At 43.5% G+C, this 20,899-nt stretch overlaps 1 protein-coding gene across 1 annotated transcript in view; it reads right to left on the reverse strand.

The window, feature by feature from the left end:
* The window catches only part of LOC106567930 (nuclear receptor-interacting protein 1), a 62,502-nt gene that overhangs the window by 36,557 nt on the left and 5,046 nt on the right, over positions 1–20,899 (reverse strand). The gene's annotated exons all lie outside the window — the stretch shown is intronic.

Below are 20,899 nucleotides of genomic sequence, written 5' to 3' on the forward strand. Positions count from 1 at the left end.
ATCGTAAAACGTGGTTAGATTAAGGAGATGTTTATCTTTCAAAGGGTGTAAAATAGTTGTATGTTTGAAAAATTTGAATTTTGACATTTATTTGGATTCAAATTTGCCGCTCTTGAAATGCACCTGCTGTTGATGGAGTGCACCACGGGTGGCACGCTAGCGTCCCACCTAGCCCATAGAGGCTAACAAACAGCTCACTGACCATTTCAAATCCCACCGTACCTTCTCCGCTATGCAATCTGGTTTCCAAGCTGGCCATGGGTGCACCTCAGCCACGCTCAAGGTCCTAAACGATATCATAACCGCCATCGATAAGAGACAATACTGTGCAGCTGTATTCATCGACCTGGCCAAGGCTTTCGACTCTGTCAATCACCACATTCTTATTGGCAGACTCAACAGCCTTGGTTTCTCAAATGACTGCCTCGCCTGGTTCACCAACTACTTCTCAGACAGAGTTCAGTGTGTCAAATCGGAGGGCCTGTTGTCTGGAACTCTGGCAGTCTCTATGGGGGTGCCACAGGGTTCAAACCTCGGGCCGACTCTTTTCTCTGTGTACATCAAGGATGTCGCTCTTGCTGCTGGTGATTCTCTGATCCAGCTCCACGCAGACGACACCATTCTGTATACTTCTGGCCCTTCTTTGGACACTGTGTTAACCAACCTCCAGACGAGACGAGCTTCAATGCCATTTAACTCTCCTTCCGTTGCCTCCAACTGCTCTTAAATGCAAGTAAAACTAAATGCATGCTTTTCAACCGATTGCTGCCCACACCTGCCCGCCTGTCCAGCATCACTACTCTGGACGGTTCTGACTTAGAATATGTGGACAACTACAAATACCTAGGTGTCTGGTTAGACTGTAAACTCTCCTTCCAGACTCACATTAAGCATCTACAATCCAAAATTAAATCTAGAATCGGCTTCCTATTTCGCAACAAAGCATCCTTCACTCATGCTGCCAAACATACCCTTGTAAAACTGACTATCCTACCGATCCTTGACTTCGGCAATGTCATTTACAAAATACTCTCCAACACTTTACTCAGCGAATTGGATGCAGTCTATCACAGTGCCATCCTTTTGTCACCAAAGCCCCATATACTACCCACCACTGCGACCTGTATGCTCTTGTTGGCTGGCCCTCGCTTCATATACGTCGCCAAACCCACTGGCTCCAGGTCATCTATAAGTCTTTGCTAGGTAAAGCCCCGCCTTATCTCAGCTCACCCGTAGCACGTGCTCAAGCAGGTATATTTCACTGGTCACCTCCAAAGCCAATTCCTCATTTGGCCGCCTTTCCTTCCAGTTCTCTGCTGCCAATGACTGGAACGAACTGCAAAAATCACTGAAGCTGGAGACTCATATCTCCCTCACTAGCTTTAAGCACCAGCTGTCAGAGCAGCTCACAGATCACTGTACCTGTACGTAGCTCATCCAACTACCTCATCCCCATACTGTTATTTATTTTGCGCCTTTGCACTCCAGTATCTCTACTTGCACACTCATCGTCTGCCCATCTATCACTCCAGTGTTTAATTGCTATATTGTAACTATTTTTCCACTATGGCCTATTTATTGCCTTACCTCCCTTATCCTACCTCATTTGCACACACTGTATATAGACTTTTACTATTGTATTATTGACTGTATTTGTTTATTCCATGTGTAACTCTGTGTTGTTGTTTGTGTCGCACTGCTTTGCTTTATCTTGGCCAGGTCGCAGTTGTAAATAAAGGTGAAATATATATTTTTTAAAGTGGTACTGATGCAACAAATCTGGAACCAACAGGAACCCTGAGCAACTTCTACCCCCAAGCCATAAGACTGCTAAATAGTTAGCCAGGGTAGCTATTGGTTAACGATTTAAAGTGGAACTGACAGCGTTTTAGCCACATGAAATCTTATTAAAATATGTTCATATACACCCCCAGAAAGAATAGGACACCTTTTTTTACATTTTCTGAAGGAAGGCCTTAGATATGGTAATTTTTCATGAATTCATAGAATGTTTGGGAATGATGTATAGTCAGACATTTGTGACAACTCTATATCAATATAGAGTGGGAAATCGGCCATGCGTTTGGACAATTAATAGACACTGCAGTAAATAAAACCTAATAAAAACATCTGTCTCATCCAGGACCGGAGTCTACGCTAAACGCTGCACCATAGCCAATCAGAGCAATTTGCCTTTATGCAAATAAGCCATTTTCCACACGGGACTGCCATCATTCACTTTGAACTGGAGTGTGTTTACAGAAAGTAGCAACAGCGCGAATTTAGATCATTCGCAAGCATCCGCCAAAAGCCACAAAATACATCTGAATGCATCCCGAATGGGTGGAGGCAGTAAACAATGTTCCAGGTCAGCTGTGATTTACAACCTGATGGCAATATTTTTTGGACTATTGGTGATTTAATATTAATCATGGATTGAACTCCATCCATCTATTCTGCCAACAATGCTTTGCTGTACGTCATTACATTTTCAGTCAAATAGAACCTATTTTTAAAACATCTTATGACGTTGGGTTTGTTGAATAAAATGGGAATTTTGATATTATGATTGTCTGTTTGTTTCATATCTTACAAAGTAATTAAACCGCTGTCAGTTCCACTTTAACTATTTGCGTTGACACTTTTTGCACTAACTATTTTGACTCATCACATATGCTGCTGTTACTGTTTATTATCTATCCTGTTGCCTAGTCACTTTATCCCTACCTATATGTACATATCTACCTCAATCACATCGTACCCCTGCACATCGACTCGGTACTGGTACCCCATTTCTATAGCAAAGTTATCATTAACCATTGTGTATTTATTCCTTGTGTTATTATTTTTCTATTTTTCTATCATTTCTCTTTTTTCCTGCATTGTTGGGAAGTAAGCATTTCACTGTTAGTCTACACCTGTTGTTTACGAAGCATGTGACATATTCATTTAATTTGATTTTGATTTGATATTCCAACATCACCTCACTAAACATACACAGAACATGGTTGCCATGTTCTAAGAATATAAGATATTAATGTTCTTGACACGTTTCATGGGGATTTTGCAAGAACATTTCTGTGTATCAGTTGTCAGGGCGTCAGCTGACTGTGCCAAGGAAACGTTCCCCCCCAAAAATGTGTTACATTACACATCATGCCCTGTTACTGTTGCCAAGCCCATCAACGCCCTGATTGGTGAACCACTGATCCACTGATTCCCAGCTCTTTTTGTCTGTTGCCAAAGTTAGGGATACTCACACACACACACAGTGCTTTTAACATACAGGCTTTTCAACTTATTGGACACCCTTAGACATACTGTACACTGAGTGTACAAAACATTAGGAACACTAGGAATTTTTCCTGCAATTTTCCATGGGAAGTTAAGCCCAGGAATTTGGGGAATTTTACTTAAATTCATCAAAAAAGTTAGCTTATAACAGTGAACCTTTTTTGTGGGATACACATAAGGCAATTCTAGGTCTTGTGGCATTTTTTGGTTAAACTATCCACAATTCAATGGAATTGCAACCCTCTGCATGCACAGTGCACTCTTCCGTCACATGTACAGCTGATTCTCAAGATCTTGTACACTAATGAGATGCTATTGAGCCCACACAACTATATGTGTCTGAGCCAATGACTACATGCTTTCTGGTAAGTTTTTATTACAATAGTAGGTGAGGTGAATATAATTTATATGACATACATAATTTTTTGTTACCTAGTAAATAGTAGCCTACAGCAAAGTGTGTTTAAATAATTTCTAACTTGTTAACAATTTCTGATAGTAGTTATTGCTACCATGTGGGTTTTAGCTTGCTTGAGCCTGCTAACTGAGGAGTGTTAATTCATCTGTTTCCATACATGTTTCATTATAAAACATTTATTACAAAGGAGTTGTTAAATCTAACTGCTTAACTATTTATTTGTACATGGAATTGTATTTGTTTTACAAATTTTTGTCTTCTAATCTTTACAGGAAAATGCCACAGGCACGTAGAAGGAAAAGCTGTATACATTTGCAAATACTGTGCCAAATCATATGTGAAGAATGTAACAAAGATGCAGAATCATCTGGCCAAGTGCATAAAGTTCCCTCAGGGCTCACAACAAGAAACCTCTGACAAAAGTCCCTCTACTTCTATTTGAGGTGAAAATGATGAATCAGACACCTTATCGATAGCAACAGCTCATGGTCCTCCTGGAGTCAGAAGTTTTTTTTACTCAATGGAGGAACGTAGTCAGAGAAATGTTGATGAATCTCTTGATTGAGCTGTGTATGCAATTGGTTAACCTCTGATGCTCACAGGCAATGTGTATCGGAAGAGATTTCTGAATGTTCTTCGCCCAGCATACAACCCTCCAACCAGACATGCTTTATCTACTCATTTTCTGGATGCAGAGTTCAACAGAATTCAAGTGAAGGTCAAGCAAATCATAGAGAAAGCAGACTGTATTGTAATCATCTCTGATGGGTGGTCGAATGTTCGTGGGCAAGGAATAATTAACTACATCATATCCACCCCTCAACCAGTATTCTACAAGAGCACAGACACAAGGGACAACAGACACACCGGTCTCTACATTGTAGATGAGCTGAAGGCAGTCATCAATGATCTTGGACCACAGAAGGTATTTGCACTGGTGATAGACAATGCTGCGAACATGAAGCCTGCTTGGTCCCACCCATAGGCTGTGCTGCTCATGCATTGAATCTGCTCCTCAAGGACATCATGGCACTGAAAACAATGGATGCACTCTACAAGAGAGCCAAGGAAATGGTTAGGTATGTGAAGGGTCATTAAGTAATAGCAGCAATCTAACTCACCAAGCAAAGTGAGAAGAATAAGAGCACCACATTGATGCTGCCCAGGGGGGGAAGGAGTCTCTCCAAGAAATGGATATATCACATTCTGCCGAACAGCCCCATCAAGAGGATCCTCCTGGATAATACATTTTGAGAGAGAGTGGTAAGCAGCCTGAAACTCCTGAAACCTATAGCAGTAGCCATTGCACGGATTGAGGGAGACAATGCCATCCTGTTCAGACTCTGCTTGCAGATGTAAGAGAAGAAATCCATACTGCCCTGCCCACTTCAGTGTTGCTCCAAGCAGAGGAAACTGCAGTTCTGAAATACATCAAAAAGCGTGAAGACTTCTGCCTGAAGACCAGACACGCCGCAGCGTACATGTTGGACCCCAGGTATGCTGGCAAGAGCATCTTGTCTGGTGCAGAGATCAACAAGGCCTATGGTGTCATCAATACCGTGTCTCGCCACCTTGGCCTGAATGAGGGCAAGGTCGTTGGCAGTCTGGCGAAATACGCTTTGGGATGTAGATGCAAGATGGCAGTCGTGCGAACATATCTCATCAGCTACCTGGTGGAAGGGACTTTGTTGAGGCTCTTTCCCCTGTTGCCTCCATCATCGTCCAAATCCCACCAACATCAGCTACCTCAGAGCGCAACTGGTCCTTGTTTGGGAACACACACCAAAGCACGCAACAGGCTGACCAATACAAGGGTTGAAAAATTGGTGGCCATCCGGGCAAATTTGAGGCTTTTTGAGCCTGACAAGGAGCCATCCTCAACAAGGTTGGAAAGTGACTGAAGATGAGGCCTCAGAGTCTGATGTTCAAGAGGTGGACTTTGAGGAGGTCCAGGGAGAAGACATGGAAGCCTGAGAGGAAGATAACCAAAGCTTTAGTTTCTAGACTATCATTTTACAGATGTATTTTGAAAACGTTTTTGGGAGATGCGATGGATCATTGGGGATCATTCAATATTCCCTTTTGTTGTTCAGTGAAATCATCCCATGTGAAGAGTCAACTCATTTAATTAAAGTTCAATTTCAGAGCTAATGCTTTTTCTTTTTTCTATTGGAATGTTTGTGTATGGAGATTGCAATGCTGTGTGCTCGATTTTATACACCTGTCAGCAATGGGTGTGGCTGAAATAGCCGAATCCACTAATTTGAAGGAGTGTCCACGTACTTTTGTATATATAGTGTACCTAAGTTTCGGTATAATGTGCAATAGAATGTGAGAATAGGATGACTCCCCTAGCAGGTCTCAAACCCAGGCCACCAACATCAAATGCCCTATCTGCTGTCCCAATAAGGGATATCTCTAGGGCATGTGCTTATTGGGTTAGTATAGTTAGGCCCTGTCCAGAAGAAACCCTAACCCCTCCTACCTTGGCACTTGTGTAGATCTGAAACAACTTGATAGGTCTAAGCAAAAGTGTGAATGCACTATGAAATAAATCTCAGCTCTGTTAAAAATACACTCAAGAAAATATTTTATTGATAATAGTCATTCAGGAGTATCATGAAAACAGCTTAATATGCCCCACCAACATTAGACAACTATACAGGAAGCCCTTCAATTGCTTAAATAAGTAAATAAAATCAATGATTAGAGAATAGTCAGATTAGCTTAGACCTGACATGGACATGGTGACGTAGCAGGAAAATTGGAGTAACATGAACCAGGAGGTTGTGAGTTCACATCCCTTGTGAGGACATGTTGAATAATAATTACTGTATAAATGAACATGCAATCATGTGTGTCAAATATGTAAGTTGGAGATGTGTATGTTAAAAGCACTGTGTGTGATTATCCCTTGCCAATAGACTAAGAGCTATGCCCCAAATGTCTCAGTGGTTCACCAATCAGGGTTGGCTCGGCAAGAGTAACAAGACATCTTGTCATGAATTTTTCTTTGGACACAAATGTTCTTGCAACATTCCAATGAAACATGTTTAAACCATTCATATCTTATGTTCTGAGAACATGGCAACCATGTTTGTTGGGACATTGATGGAATATTCTCCAAACCCAGAGAAAACAGGACACATTTATTTTACTAGGCAAGTCAGTTAAGAACAAATTCTTATTTTCAATGACAGCCTAGTGGGTTAACTGCCTTGTTCAGGGGCAGAACAACAGATTTTTACCTTGTCAGCTCAGGGATTTGATCTTGCAACCTTTCGGTTACTAGTCCAACGCTCTAACCACTAGGCTACCTGCTGCCCCCACATGAATGAATATCTTATGATCCGAGAACATGGCAACCAGGTTCTGGGTAAGTTCTATTTTACATTAAGGGAATAGTCACTTGGAAACATTACTTGCACATCATAGGAACATTCCTATGAAAACCTTGACCTAATGACACTCTTAAGGGAACGTTCTCTAAAGTTGTGGGAACATTTGTTGTTAGCTGGGTACATACTAGGAAATCCCAGACTGTTTTCCCCCCTTCACTTCCGGGCTGTTGGCACAAGGACTCTGTACTGGTTCTCCAAACAAACATCCCATTGCTCTCTCTTTTAGATATCTGACAGCTTTGTGTTGAATCATCAGCTGAAGAGGTTGCCTCTCTAACTAACTTAGAAAGGGGAGAAGCCTCTAAACAGTTGGCAGTCGATATGAACAGGCTAACCATGGTGACTGGCAGGAATGCTAGGTCATGGTGAAGAAATGTGACATTTACATGGGTAAACAACACCATGGTAGGGATGGGGATTTTAAATAATTTCACTATTAGAATAGTATCATACATTTTTGGCGGGTATCCGAATATTGAGCACTGCTGTGTGAGGGTGAGGCTGAGGCTTGCGCTCTATTAGTGCAGCTGGGGAGATGCCAGTGAGATGGGAGCGAGCAGAGGGAGGCAGACAGCCAAGACTACCTAACTTGTAGCAGCCACTATGTTATTTATCATACCATATAACAGTGCCTATCTTGACTGGAGTAGCCAAGAGAAGCTTGCTAGCTAGGCTAATTGAGGCCATATTTTGTGCCAACTGCCTACCTGTTGGTTGCTCATTGTAGCCTACTCCTTCAGCTAACTTTTAATTCTGTAATGTTATTCCATTTTGCATTGCGTTAGTGAACTCTCACTACACCTGCTACAAATTGAGCCGCTTTGATTGGCCAACATAAACAACAAGCTTCACACATGAAGACTACCAGACAGCTACCAGTCTTTTTTATGGGGGGCACAAGTCATAAAAACTACATTGGAAATGTTTATTTATTAAATTGATCATGGTATATCCTTGTATGTAATAACGTCACATGAATATTTTATTATAATTTACAAAAAGTATTTTCAGTGTTAAAATTAGCCTATACATTTTTTGGGCCGCAAAAATGAATACTCACACTAGTATTGGGGCGGCAGGTGGCCTAGTGGTTAGAGCGTTGGGCCAGTAACCGAAAGGTTGCTAGATTGAATCCCCGAGCTGACAAGGCAAAAATCTGTTGTTCTGCCCCTGAACAAGGCAGTTAACCCACTGTTCCCCAGTAGGCTGCCATTGTAAATAAGAATTTGTTCTTAACTGACTTGCCTAGTTAAATAAAGGTTAAATAAAAAATAAAAAGTATTTGAATACTAACGTCCGTTTGGATATTCAAACATCCCTACACCAAGGTTCACTGAACAAAGTCCTCCTCTCATTCTGTACTGTCATACTAGCCAGTCATTACTGCTACTTTCACCTGGGCTGGAAACTTAACCTAAGCCACTGTAAAGCACACAGAGGCAGAGCACTGCTCCCTTTCAACATGATGCACAGTGCAGGTCAGCCAGCTTCATGGAATAGAGCTAATATTTACACTGCACCAAGAGATGCTGTTTCAATATGTGAACTAGAAGGAAATGCAGGGTGGACTTTTCGCCTTTAAAGCTAATACAACTTCCAGGAATCTCAGTGTTGTGTGTGTGTGCGTGTATCAGTGTGTGTGTGCTAGGTCTGTGTTGAGGGGAGCAGCAGGGAGAGACAGGCCTAGCCCCCCTCCGCACCACCGGCCCAGCCCTCTCCCTTGCAGCTCCCTTCATGCCTGACCTTTCATGACTGTAATGTTATCACATGTCATACGCAGGAAGGCCTGCTGGAAACCATTTGCTAGAGGCACCATGGCGGCTGTAGCCCCCTCACTAAACACTGCTCTGGTACTGGCTGGAGAGACCAGGCCAGGCCTAGCTCTGGATCTAACTGGTTTACTGCTCAGTATGTTTCACCTTCACATAAATATAGAGAAACACACAAATGCCACGCACATGACACACACACACAACACATGTAGACAGACACACAATGACATATGAGTGTCCTCAGGGACTCTTGTTTGGTGACATGAGCAACAAACAGACACCTCAATTAGTGGAAGGTGCTCTCTTACCGAGACAAGTTCAGAGGCTAGGAATAACAAGCAAAGGGAGGCTAGACTACTTCACAGAGCAGTGTGTGTGTGTGTGTATATGTGAGAGAGAGAGAGTTAAGAGCTAATCCTACACTACACACTCCATGTATAGCTCCCCACCTCAGGACATGACTCTATGTTGTGTTGTTAGTGCCACTGCTTAATGAGGTCGCTGTTAGTGAAACATCTAATTACCACTAGCTATCCTATGATGGTTATCAACAGTTACACACAGTGGAGAAATGAGCTCTACTGTGTTTATTAATGTGATAATAATCACAAATTTCAATATGACAACAGTATTCTCAAACTGTGGAGGACAAGAAGCCTAAAATCAGACTGGGGTGTGGAACCTCTCTTCTATAATGCCTAGGAGATTCATTACAAGGAGTTCTGTTCCACATAGTGAAATATGAATGAGAGCTACCGGACTGTCTGAACATTGAATTGGTCCATAAACAAACCCAATCCAAGGATAAGCCCTGATTTCAATTCCAAGGTCCCAGCTCAGCAAAGTCAGGCAATTATTTTCTAAGAAAATATTTTGTCAAGTCAACCGCTGCTTATCCTGCTTTGTCTTTTTGGAGACATAAACAATGCCAAGTAAATTAATAAATTTGTTTTGAAGTCAATACCAATAACTTATAGTGACTGTGGTGTATTTCACAGGGTTTAAATGGGTATTAGGTTTGGGTGATGTCAACCTTTGTCCTATCATGATTATGTACTTATAAAACATTGTGATATTGATGGTCACGCCCCCTATTCGCCAACCTTTTTTTCCCTGTGAAATGTTTTAAATAAAACTCAGCTAAAAACCACTGTTGGGCTATAGCACAAAATAGCATGATTCAACTGGACGAATCATGACGAAACACAATGTTGTTGAAAGCCTGGACAGAGGCTAAGTGCAGGCAAATATTTTCAAAAATTCCTTTCTGGTGGAGCTTTAGCATGAAACAGGTTAGAGTGTGTCTGTCTGTGTCTGTTTGGCGAGCACATCACCAAGCAAAGTGACAGTCAACTAATAAGGTACAGGCTATCTTGCTGAGTTATGTTATAAAGCATGGGCTGGATAGAAGCAAAATCTACCTTCTTCTGAACTGGATAATAATAGTTTATTTGCCTAATCCTCCGCTCATATTATTGTTTGTTCAATGTCTCATAAAGCTGTAATTGAGTATAGACTCTGACTTTCCTTCTTGTTCTTTTTGAAAGTGGCAACTTTAGGACGGACATTCTTAGGCTATTCGAATATTTAGGAAATAGGCTACTGTTCATAACTTTTACTTGTCTTAAAGCTTTTATGATTGGATGGGCCATTTGGTTTTCAACCTCGCATGGAGAGATTCTTCCGCCCCACACATCATTTCTTTCTTAATAAGCTGAAACTAATTTAAACTTGTCATTCGATTTTTCTATAGGCTATTGATATTGTATGTCCTCTCTCATTAATAGTCCTCTGGCTACCTTACATTTTTAGGCTATTCAAATAACTTTTTTAGATGGAACTCCGTTGGATTCATTCATTGTTTGATCGGGAGAAAGCCATACATGCATGAAATGATGAAAGCGTAGCCTAGCTCAAAGTACTATTCATTGCCTATCGAATGGAGATAGAAGGGAATATACGTTTTTTTTAAACTGCTAGACACACGATAGTTAAGGAGTGTCCGTTATATAGCCTATATAAAAAAATGAATAGGTTTAGGGTATAAGGCCAATGCATCCAACATTGTGCTGCTTTGGTGGAATTCTCTCTCTCTCTCTGGCCTACATTCCCCTCTTGTATTCTGTATTTAACATATTTATTAAAATAGGCTATAGCAAATAGGAATAGGCAAATTACTCAGAATGTCACTTGTATCCGAGTACAGGGCCAGTCAAGTTCAAATAGGCTAAACCATCATCTGTCACATCACAACCTCGTCACAATCGACAATGGCTGTCAATCATTGTCGATGGCTGTCAATCATTGCCGATAGACGATACTATCATAATATCTTCCAACACTAATGAGGATGTGAGAGGAATCAGCATGGGCTGGTGTTGCTCAGTAGTTAATCTCCCATAACATCAATGGCCTTCTTAATTTAGCCCCTCGATGTAGAATGAAGATTGCCTTGGATGTAAGATGATGACATCAGATGAAGGCTTAGCTTACACACTGACTGACTGTATACATACATACACATGCTACGCTCTTAGAAAAAAAGGGTTCCAAAAGGGTTCTTTGGCTGTCCCCATAGGATATTTTTGGTTCCAGGTAGAACCTTTTTGGTTCCAGGGAGAACTCTTTTGGGTTCCATGTAGAACCCTATGTGGAATGGGTTCTACACGGAACTGTCACGTCCTGTAGGTCAGGGCGTGACAGGGGGTGTTTTGGGTGGTTTTCTATGTTTTCTAGTTCGATGTTTAAGTTCTAGTTTTTCTATTTCTATGTTGTTGTTTTTTGGGTTGATCTCCAATTGGAGGCAGCTGGTCCTCGTTGCCTCTAATTGGAGATCATAAATAAGTAGGTTTTTTTCTCTATTGTGTTTGTGGGTAGTTGTTTTCCGTTTTGTTGTCTGTTGCCTGACGGAACTGTTTGCTGTCGTTTTGTTTCTCTGTAAAAGTGTTTAGTTTTCATTAAAGTATAATCATGAGCACTCAACACGCCGCGCCTTGGTCCCCTCTATACGACGCACGTTACAGAACTACCCACCACGATTGGATCAAGCGGCGTGCCCGGGCAGAGATGGATACCTGGTCGATGAAGGAGTGGACCGAAAGGAGAAAATGGACTTGGGGCCACGTAATAGACAGGTATCGTAGCCTACCGGGGAAGAACGAGAGGCAGCCCCCAATTTTTTGGGTGGGGCTGCACACGGGTAGTTTGGCTGGGCCAGGGGTGAGACCTGAGCCAACTCCCCGTGCTTATTGTGGTGAGCCTGTGCCTGCTCCTCGCACTCTCCCTCCAGTGCGCCTCCATAGCCCAGTACGTCCTGTGCCTGCTCCTCGCACTTTCCCTCCAGTGCGCCTCCATAGCCCAGTACGTCCTATGCCTGCTCCTCGCACTCTCCCTCCAGTGCGCCTCCATAGCCCAGTACGTCCTGTGCCTGCTCCTCGCACTCTCCCTCCAGTGCGCCTCCATAGCCCAGTACGGCCGGTGCCCGCTCTGCGCACCCGGTCCTCAGTGCGTCTCTCCAGTCCGGTGAGACCTGTTCCAGCTCCACGAGAAAAGCCTCCAGTGATAATCTATGGTCCGAAGCCTGTAGAGATGATCCATGGCATGAAGCCTGTAGTGATGATCCATGGCCCGGAGCCTGTACGGATGTTCCATGGTACGAAGCCTCCAGAGGTAATCCATGGCCCGGAGCCTGTAGAGGTAATCCATGGCAAGAAGCCTGTAGGGATTATCCATGGTCCGGAGCCTGTAGGGATAATCCATGGCAAGAAGCCTGTAGGAATGATCCACGGCCCGGAGCCTGTAGAGATGGTCCATGGTACAAAGCCTCCAGTGATGATCCATGGCGCGGAACCTGTAGAGATGATCCATGGCATGGAGCCTGCAGCAATGGTCCCTAGTCCGGAACCTATAATGACGCTTCCCAGTCCGGAGCCTCCGGCGATGCTCCTCAGTCCGGAACCTCAGTCCGGAGCCTCCGGTGATGCTCCCCAGTCCGGAGCCTCCGGCGACGCTCCCCAGTCCGGGGTCTCCGGCAACGCTCCCCAGTCCGGAGTCTTCGGCGACGGCCTGCATCCAGGAGTCTTCGGCGGCGGCCTGCGGCCCAGAACCTCCGGCGGCGGCCTGCAGCCCAGAACCTCCGGCGGCGGCCTGCAGCCCAGAACCTCCGGCGGCGGCATGCAGCCCAGAACCTCCGGTGGCGATCTACAGTCCGGTTCCTCCGACGACGATCCACGGTCCGGTTCCTCCGACGTCGATCCACGGTCCGGTGTTACAGAAGCAGAGGGATCTGCGGGCGGAGCGGGGGTTACGCCCCGAACCAGAGCCACCTCCGCTGCTGGAGGATCTGCTGGATGGTAAGGTTCTGGGTACTGCACTAGAACCGCCATAGACAATTGTCACCCTCCCTACCCTCCCTTTTTGTTTTGGGGTTTCTTTTTGGGGTTTTTTCTATTGTGTTTGTGGGTAGTTGTTTTCCGTTTTGTTGTCTTTTGCCTGACGGAACTGTTTGCTGTCGTTTTGTTTCTCTGTAAAAGTGTTTAGTTTTCATTCAAGTATAATCATGAGCACTCAACACGCCGCGCCTTGGTCCCCTCTATACGACGCACGTTACAGGAACATAAAGGGGTTCAACATGGAACCCAAAAAGGTTCTACCTGGAACCAAAAAGGGTTCTTCAAAGGGTTCTCCTAAGGGGGCAGCTGAATAACCCTTCTAGATAGCACCTTTATTTCTAAGAGTGTAGTGCTTGACTTATCAGGAACACATCTTATTACATAACAGGGGAATACAGAATCAGATGACAGTTGTTTGAAAATACAAACGATATGCATGGTTATCGTTTCAGGGGGAGTGAGCATTAGTATTGTCCCATCACCCATCCACCAGGAGCTAGCTAGGCCTACCACTGAACACGGACAACTGCACTGTAAATACCCTTACCTGAATGTGATGAGGGAGGGAAGAGATCTGGGAGAAATCTGGGTTATTTTTAGACAAATAACAAGCTGAGGTCAGAAGAAGAGAATGCAAAGAGCTTCATTTCTTCTGATTGTGTGTGGCTTGACTGGCTTGGCTTTGAGCTTGTCAGTTTTGACTGCAGTAATGAAACGCTATTACTAGAGATGAAGGGGGGAACAGAGGAGCTTATATGAGGTGGCAGTTCTTCACAGACTCATACACTACTGTAGGCCCTCTGTGTGTGTGTGTTTCTCTGTAGGGTGTGTAGTGTATGTGTGTGTGTGTGGTGTGTGTCTCTGTGTGATGTACGGCTGAGGAATGGTGAGGAGAGACCACAGCGCTCAGCTTGGGGCGTATAATCTATGGTTCATTTGCAGCTTTTCTACCCTGTATGACAAGCCGTTTACAAGACATAGCCTCTGCTGCTGACCCAGTTCTGAGTGGCTGCCTCTGCCTGTGTCTCGTGACAGCCAGGGCCTTGCCTCCCTATCAGGCTCTGCTCGGCTCTCCTCCCTCCTCTACAGTCTAACTGATGATAACTCTGCCACTCTCTGCCTCCGTGAACTGTGGGAAAAAATAGGTCGCCCTGACCCACTTTTCTTTCTTTCTTTTTCTCCCTGAGACCGTGCTAGGAGTTCTGCAGAGTATGATCAAGGGAGACAGAGAGAGAGAGCGCAAGGGGGTGGGGGAGGGAGACAAGGAGAGGGGGGGTAGAGAGAGAGACAAAGAAAGAAAGAGACAAGAGACTACCCTCATGAGCGCTAGTGTTTGTGAGACCTCGCTCCTGTGGCCTTTGAAACAGAGTTGACCCTTATCAGCTTGGCCTGGCCTGTATGTACAGTAGGAAGAGCAATCCTCCCACGCCTTCATTAAACAACTACCTACTGCTCCCAGGGCACAAACACCAGCCAGTCTACTGCATTCACATGCATGCATGAACATATACATGCACACACACACACACACACACACACACACACACACACACACACACACACACACACACACACACACACACATCCCACCCCACCCCACCCCACCCCTACTCAGCTCAGAGTACATTTGCTCATCTGTTACTCAGAATGTTAAATATGATCCTTTGCCTTATTTAAAACAGTGCTTTTTTACTAACACCCATACAGGTAGCTATGACATGCCATCAGACAAGAATAATTAGTAGCATTTCTAGCCCCTCAATGTAATACCATTGGTATTGCCTGACACTGTAGCTCATGGTATCACCACCCATACACAATTCTTCATTAACCAGCATTCAGTCATGCATGAGTTCTCCCCTGCATTAGCCATGGTGTTCAGTTAGCTGTAGTGACAACAGCAGCAGATAACATGACAACAACTCCTCTTGTCCCTGAGGATGATCTACATTTGACATATTTTGTCATACATTTTTTTGGTACTAGACCCTGTGGGAATCAAACCCACAACCCTGGCAATGCAAGCACTCTGCTCTACCAACTGAGCCACACAGCTTTTGAAAAGAACGCAGTGCACTAAATAGGGAATAGGGTGCCATTTGGGACACTGCCCAACAGGCACTAGTGCATGAGGGATTGCATGTTATTTAACGTCTGTAACGCAATAAAACATATTTAAAAACAACAACAAAGTTCAAGGCACGTCAACCGTCTAAAAAACAAAACTGACACTGTTTGAATTGATAATGGTTAGGAGAATCCAGGACTGGTATAATGTGAGGCAGGATGAATGCCAGCCAGAGACACATGCATGTTGCTCTCAAGGCAATCAGAGTACCAAGAAACAACAACACAGTTATCTGCTAACGTGATAATTCGTTTTCACAAAGCACTCAGCGATAACTCGTCAAACCTATTGATTTTAGCCAGTGGTGGGTAAGCTAGCTATATGTTAGAATCCCTTAGCTAGTTCAGCCCATGTCTCACCCCAGTGTGGACAAGCACCAGAGTAACACCGGTGGAAGCAGCAGCGTATTTGCTATGTGGTTGCATGTGAACTGAATAGCATTAGCCATTGCCTGACATTCTACTTTAAAAGCAGAGAGAGCAGGTTGACACAGCGCTAAACTTTCAGCAGCAGAGTGCTAAGCCTCTGCGTGTTAATGGTGACCTACTGTGCTGCTGCTGCTACTACACAGACCTGATGTAGCCTCAGAGACAGTCATCATCATGAACCCTGCTACTGCTTCACTTTCCCCTACGCTTGGCCTATCCTGGCTCAATACACTGGACAAAAACACAAGACACCCACAACTGATGTGAATGAGCAACATCAGCAGGTGAGAACAGAGGAACATGGCCTTATTCTCTTGTGGGTGAATGTGTGTCAGATAGGTTGATGTGGCCTCTGATGGTTGAGATTCCCTAGGAAAAGTTAGTAAGTGGAACAGTCTAAACCTGTTTTTGGGGTGTAGGTCAGGCCTGATCTCATAATCACCAAGGTCAACGCTGCTGAATGTAACGGCAGGTGGCTTACACAGAGAGAGGGAGAGAGAGAGAGAGAGAGAGAGAGAGAGAGAGAGAGAGAGAGAGAGAGAGGCCTGGCTTTGCTAAACCACATAAAGACACAAGTGTGTGTGTGTGTGTGTGTGTGTGTGTGTGTGTGTGTGTGTGTGTGTGTGTGTGTGTGTGTGTGTGTGTGTGTGTGTGTGTGTGCGTGCGTGTACGTGTAGACCAGGACTGTTCATTGTCGGTCCAGGAGAGCCAAAACACTTCTGTTTTTCGTCCTCTCCTTCTAATAAGGGACTAATTCAGACCTGGGACACCAGGCGATTGCAATTAACTACCAGGTAGAAACAAAAACCAGGACCGACATAGAATAGCTCTGGTATAGACGAACCATGTTACACAAGCTGTATATTAGCATCAGTAACGGATCAAATGAAATTACATTTCATTTATCACATGCTTCGTTAAACAACAGGTGTATACTAACTTACTTACGGGCCATTCACAACAATGCAGAGAGAGAAAAAAATGAAATAATAGGAGAAAAAAATGATAATAACACAAGGAATAAAAACACAATGAGTAACACTAACTTGGCTATGTACACACTGTACCAGTACCGAGTCGATGAGCAGGCGTACCAGGTAATTGAGGTAGATATGGACATATAGGTAGGGATAAAGTGACTAGGCAACAGGATAGATAATAAACAGTAACAGCAGCGTATGTGACGAGTCAAACGAGTTAGTGCAAAAAGGGTCAATGCAGATAGCACGGGTAGCTATTGGTTAAGTATTTCATTCATTAAAGTCTAAGCCGCTTTATTTGGCACTTGCTGAATCTTTTTGCCTGAGCACGTCCCTGATTTAAACATACTTGAGATGTGCGTTAGCTACTTAAATGCTAGCCATTCTCTGACATGTAAATACAGTTGCACAAGCTGCTGTGTGTTTGTGCAGCGCTAATGCTATGTCTTGACATGCTAACAAGGTATACAAGCTGAGGGTTACTCATGGGCTACTAACCCTACATGTTAACCCTTCTATTAAAATGTCTGTCTGTCTGTCTGTCTGTCTGACTGTGTCTGTCTGAAAAACACCTAGGTTACATACTGAAAATACCCCCTTTATGTTACCCAATTCTGTTATCACTCAAGTATTACCTTAGAAAATACAGATTTTCCATCCACTCTGTATATGCGTTGAACTCATAAAGCATACTTTATTCCATAAAAAGAACTTAACATCTAATTAACCCTTGATCCAAAGTCCTATAACCTCAAACTAACTACATTTGTGGAGATAGAGAAAAGGGTAGAGGGGAAAGAGAGGGAGGTGGAGAGAGAGAAAAAGGGAGAGAGAACAAAAGAGAGGAGAAATACTGAGTGAGTGAGAGATTGCTGCCTAATGTATCATTACACACTTCATGGAAATCGTAGAGTTTCATTGGGATGTGTTAATGTGGTGTTAAGACAGAGATCAGGTTGCTCCATTCACTAGGCAGCACATATGGCAAATACATCAGAAGGGCAAAAATACTATAATGACTGAGTAAAAATACTCTGAAAAGCAGTCAGCATCTAAGAAAGCGGAAGTATGGCAGGAGCAGGTACAGTTTAAAGAGTGGGACAGCTGCTGTAGCCGAGAGGACTGACTCAAGACAACTGCAATAACATGAATCCTGCAAGGACATGAATCACTTTAGTCACAGACTGACCTTCAAACTGACATACCCTGGGATCAGTGATCGAGATGTTGACTAAACCTGCCTGACCTGCCATTGGCTGCCATTACAATAAAGCATGCAAGGCCCAGGCGGGACTAGTGGGGCTTCATTTTGTTTGCTCCAGCTGAGATCATGACAGGAGTCATCCGAGGGGTAGAGACTAGGGGAAGCCTGGCTCTAACAAGTTGACCTCCACAATGTTCAACCTTTGACTGGTTTGATTGGCCAACAGGAGGACATCCCCCACAGCCGCATTCTCTGCTTGCATGCTACAGTCAGTCAGTCACCCCCCGCCCCTTCTTAGTCATGTTAATGTTGGGTGAAGTGTGTCACATGATTACATCTCCTTCCTCTGAAAAATTTTACTTTTCAGAAGAGGGGGGGCTGCTAGATATTTACTGGCCAAATCCAGGTTAATTACCTTTGCTCAAGGGCAAAGGAGAACAGCAGAGTATGAGCCAGCAATCTTCTGGTCACCAGTCCATTCTCACTAAGTAATAGGTCATAGCGCTTGCCTGCAGACACCTTCCATCCTCTCTCAAATGGCCTCTCTCTCTCACGCTGCACAGGGCAGGCAGAAAAGCAGTCCTTGATTGGGATGCACACAACGACTGCATTAGTATCACTACTCTACTAATCAATGTACCTACCAGGTGAAAGTTATGATCCCTTATTGATGTCACTTATTAAATCCACTTCAATCAGTGTAGATGAAGGGGAGGAGACAACTTAAACCCTTGAGACAATTGGGACATGGATTGTGTAAGTGTGCCATTCAGAGAGTGAATAGGCAAGAGAAAATATTTAAGTGCCTTTGAACGGGGTATGGTAGTAGACAGTGGTGGAAAAAGTACTTAATTGTCATACTTGAGTAAAAGTAAAGATACCTTAATGGAAAATGGCTCAAGTAAAAGTGAAAGTCATCCAGTAAAATACTACTTCAGAAAGTCTAAAAGTATTTGGTTTTAAATATACTTAAGTATCAATAGTAAATGGAATTTCTCAAATGCACTTAAATATCAAAAGGAAAGGTATAAACCACTTCAAATTCCTTATATTAAGCAAACCAGACGCATAATTGTATTTTATTTTATTTTATTGACGGATAGCCAGGGGCACACTCTAACACTCAAGACATAATTTACAAACAAAGCATTTGTGTTTAGTGAGTCCGCCAGATCAGAGGCAGTAGAGATGACCAGGGATGTTCTCTTGATAAGTGTGTGAATGGGACCATTTTCCTATCAAAATGTAACGAGTACTTTTGGGTATCAGGGAAAATGTATGGAGTAAAAAGTACATTATTTTCTTTGGGAATATAGAGAAGCAAAAGTAAAAGTTGGCAAAAATATAAATAGTAAAATAAAGTACAGATACCCCCCCAATAAAACTTAAGTAGTACTTTAAAGTATTTTTACTTAAGTACTTTACACCACTGGTAGTAGGTGCCAGGCGTACCGGTTTGTGTGAAGAATTGCAACGCTGCTGGGTTTTTCATGTTCAACAGTATCCCATGTGTATCAAGAATGGTCCACCACCAAAGGACATCCAGCCAACTTGACACAAATGCGGGAAGCATTGTAGTCAGTATGGGCCTGGATCCCTGTGGAACGCTTTCGACACCTTGTAGAGTCCATGTCCTGATGAATTGAGGATGTTCTGAGTGCAAAAGGGGGTGCAACTCAATATTAGAAAGGTGTTCCTAATCTTTGGTATACTCAGTGTATGTGTATGCGACCAATAACATCTTATTTGACTTGAAAAATACTATTCATCAATGTGTGAGAGGCTATGCATGTTCAGGCAAGATATTGTAACGTCATATGAACTCTTGTCTGAAAAGCAAGGGGCAACATGTTACATTTGTCATGTATAAAGTATCACTCCAAAATGTAATAACGCATTTACTGGTATGTAGTCAGTAGGTGAATAAACTATTTAGGATTCATTTTTTTACCCAGAAGCTGAAATTCTCGCTGGTTTTATGTCATAGTCCATTTATCTCTCAGTAGCATGTCTGTGCAGTAGGCTATACTGTAGATCTCCTCAAACTCCCCACAGCACAGCCACCTGCACAAGGTCCCCCTGTTGCCCAGCAACAGCTCGCCTCATCACTAAAAGCCTAAAAGAGCTCACAAAAGTTATACGATTACGGTTGGTGGTGTGGAGGTGTTGGGGAGTACAGTACACAAAAGGGATCAGGTTGTTCTCACAGCACTAAAACGATAAAGGATGTGTGTCTGAAAGAAGCACCAACTGACTGACTGGGGAAATCCCAGCTAGCAGCTCTTACTACCACAAACAGACACACAGTCACTGTGATGTCATCATTATCCTACTCCCTTTGAACTTGACCCTAGCTCTGTTCTTTCATCTCACTTGCAAAGTCTTATGACTCAGATGTCAGTCTGCCTATAGTGTCAGACAACAAGGTGTGCGTGTCTGTGTATGTGTGTGTGTGTGTGTGGGTTGACATATATTGACCGCCACACTGTGCACTATGAACTCTCTGGTCGGTGCTCTTTCTTTGTCTTGGAGTATTACAGCTAACTACTCAAGGGACAACGTTTTACACCATTTCAATTTTCCCGAACGCAGCCCTTCTTGAGGGAAATAAATCAGACACAATCCCACAGCACATATAGTATATGCACCCCTCCACCCCCTCCTTCCCTCTCCTGTCTTCCTGTGCAATATATCAATCATTCATTCATCAACTCTGAAAACTCCTCTTTAGTTAATTACTTGGGAAATGTAATTTCAAACGAAAGCTTTTAAAAGAGAAAGATATAAAGTTACCGGGATCTCTCTGCCCCCTCCTTATCCAGGGGGCTAGGCTGGGGGCCGGGGGGCCGTGTGCTGCTCTGCGCTACTTTACGTGGTGTCAGG

This window comes from Salmo salar, chromosome ssa13, assembly GCF_905237065.1.
Source record: "Salmo salar chromosome ssa13, Ssal_v3.1, whole genome shotgun sequence".
Taxonomy (NCBI): Eukaryota; Metazoa; Chordata; class Actinopteri; order Salmoniformes; family Salmonidae; genus Salmo; species Salmo salar.